Raw genomic sequence first — 2,390 nt, 5'->3', positions numbered from 1 at the left:
TCTCTTGCCTCAGCCTCCCAAGAAGCTGGGACCACAGGCGCCTGCCACAACGCCCGGCTATTTTTTGGTTGCAGCCATCATCGTTGTTTGGTGGGTCCAGGCTGGATTCGAACCCACCACCTTAGGTTTATGTGGCTGGTGCCTTAGCCACTTGAGCCACAGGTGCCGAGCCAATAATTATATATAATTAACTGTGAGTAATTGCTTTAAGAAGGTAAAGTTGACCCATGAACAGTTTGGGGATGAGGTGCTGACCCTCTGTATAGTTGAAAGTCCATGCATAACTTTTAATTCCCCCCAAACTTAACTACTAATAGTCTCCTATTGACTGGAAGCCTTACTGCTCACTAAATAGTCAGTTAATTATTTTGTGTATGTATATAGTAGTATATACCGTATTCTTATGATAGAGTAAGCCAGAGGAAAGAAAATATTATTGAGAAAGTTTTAAGGAAGAGAAAATATATTTGCTATTCATTAAGTAGAAGTGGATCATCATAAAAATCTTCATCTTTGTTTTCACATTGAGTAGACGAAGGAGGAGGAGGGGTTGGTCTTGCTGTCTCAGGTGGTAGTGGTAAAAGAGGAGGGAGGCAGGAGAGGCAGGCATACTTGGTATAACTTTATAGAAATACATTGTTAATTTGGTCTGAATTCTTTTTCATTTTTCTAAAACTGTTTACATATGGTACCAGTCCTTCCACTGCTTGTTTTTAGTTCTTTTAGCATAGAAGGGTCTATGTCAGGGGTCCTCAAACTTTTTAAACATGGGGCCAGTTCACTTCCCTCAGACCATTGGAGGGCCAGACTGTGGGCCCCTGACTGCTAAGCAGGACAGGCAGCGGCGGCAAAAACACCTGGCGGACTGGATAAATGTCCTAGGCGGGCTGCATGTGGTCTGCAGGCCATAGTTTGAGGATGCCTGATCTCCGTCATAAAAGCAGTCAAAAGCAGTGTTGAATAATTGAACCCTTCTTCCAGATTGTCTAATGTTAATTTGTTTTCTAGCGCTGCTTGCTTCTATAGTCGTCTAGCACTGGTTCAGAGCACTTACCACCATTAAGTCATCTTTTGTTAATAACTTTGGTGTGCTATCTGTAAACTCTTAAATTTCTCCAAGTTCCCTATCTTTTTTTTTTTTTTTTGACAGAGTCTCACTTTGTTGCCCTTGGTAGAGTGCTGTAGCATCATAGTTCACAGCAACCTCAAACTCTTGGGCTCAAGTGATTCTCTTGCCTTAGCCTCCCAAGTATCTGGGACTGCGGGCACCCACCACAATGCTTAGCTATTTTTGTAGAGACAAGGTCTTGTTTTGGCTCAGGCTGATCTCAAACTTGTGAGCTCAGGCAATCCACCTGCCTCAGCCTCCCAGAGTGCTAGGATGGGCATGAGCCACTACACCTGGCCAACTCCCCATATTTTTTGCCATACCCACTATCTCTGTGATCATTTTCTTTTTTTGTCTTTTTTTTGAGGCAGAGTTTCACTATGTCACCGTCGGTAGAGTGCTGTGTCATCACAGCTCACAGCAACCTCAAACTCTTGGGCTTAAGCAATTCTCTTGCCTCAGCCTCCCCAGTAGCTGGGACTATAGGGACCTGCCACAACACCCGGCTTTTTTGTTGTTGTTGTTGCAGTTGTCATTGCTGTTTAACTGACCTGGGCTAGGTTTGAACCCACCAGTCTTGGTGTATGTGGCTGGTGCCCTACCCACTGGGCTACAGGCACCACCCTCTCATGATTTTCTTGATTGGCTCCGTTATAAATCCTGTGAGGTCATGTTAGTCTGTACACAGTTCTATCTAGCAGGAATTTATCATGTTGGGCCTTACGACTTTCACAGCTTTTTCTCTAATGACGATGGTATCTTCAGTGGTGTAATCCTTCTGGACTTTCATGATGTTCTCTCTGTTGGAGTTCTCTTCTATAGTGTTGATGGTCCTTAGGATCTACAACAATGTTTTCCAACCTTATTTGTCTCATGGCACACTTGAACTTACAGTTAAACTTCTGCAGCACACTTAAATTATGTTGATTAAAAAAAAAGAGTAAAAAACAAAAGAATATACTTACTATGCTTTGAATGTCTTTCATAAGTAATTTAATTATTAAATAAATTAATCTCTAATTTTTTTTTTTTTTTTAAGAGACAGAGTCTTGGCTCAGTGCCTGTGGCTCAAGTGGCTAAGGCACCAGCCACATACACCTAAGCTGGAAGTTCGAATCCAGCCTGGGCCAGCCAAAAAATAAAACAATGACGACTGCAACCAAAAAAAAAAAAAAAAAAAAGCCGGATGTTGTGGCGGGCGCCTGTGGTCCCAGCTACTTGGGAGACTGAGGCAGGAGACTTGCTTGAGCCCAGGAGTTGGAGGTTGCTGTGAGCTGTGATG

At 43.0% G+C, this 2,390-nt stretch overlaps 1 protein-coding gene across 1 annotated transcript in view; it reads left to right on the top strand.

Annotated features, from left to right (window-relative positions):
- The window catches only part of CTNNA1 (catenin alpha 1), a 185,987-nt gene that overhangs the window by 54,393 nt on the left and 129,204 nt on the right, over positions 1 to 2,390 (top strand). The gene's annotated exons all lie outside the window — the stretch shown is intronic.

Source organism: Otolemur garnettii, unplaced genomic scaffold, assembly GCF_000181295.1.
Source record: "Otolemur garnettii isolate 467f Iridium unplaced genomic scaffold, OtoGar3 scaffold00003, whole genome shotgun sequence".
NCBI classification, from domain to species: Eukaryota; Metazoa; Chordata; class Mammalia; order Primates; family Galagidae; genus Otolemur; species Otolemur garnettii.
The sequence above is the reverse complement of the archived record's forward strand: the minus strand, read 5'-3'. Positions and strand labels throughout refer to the sequence as shown.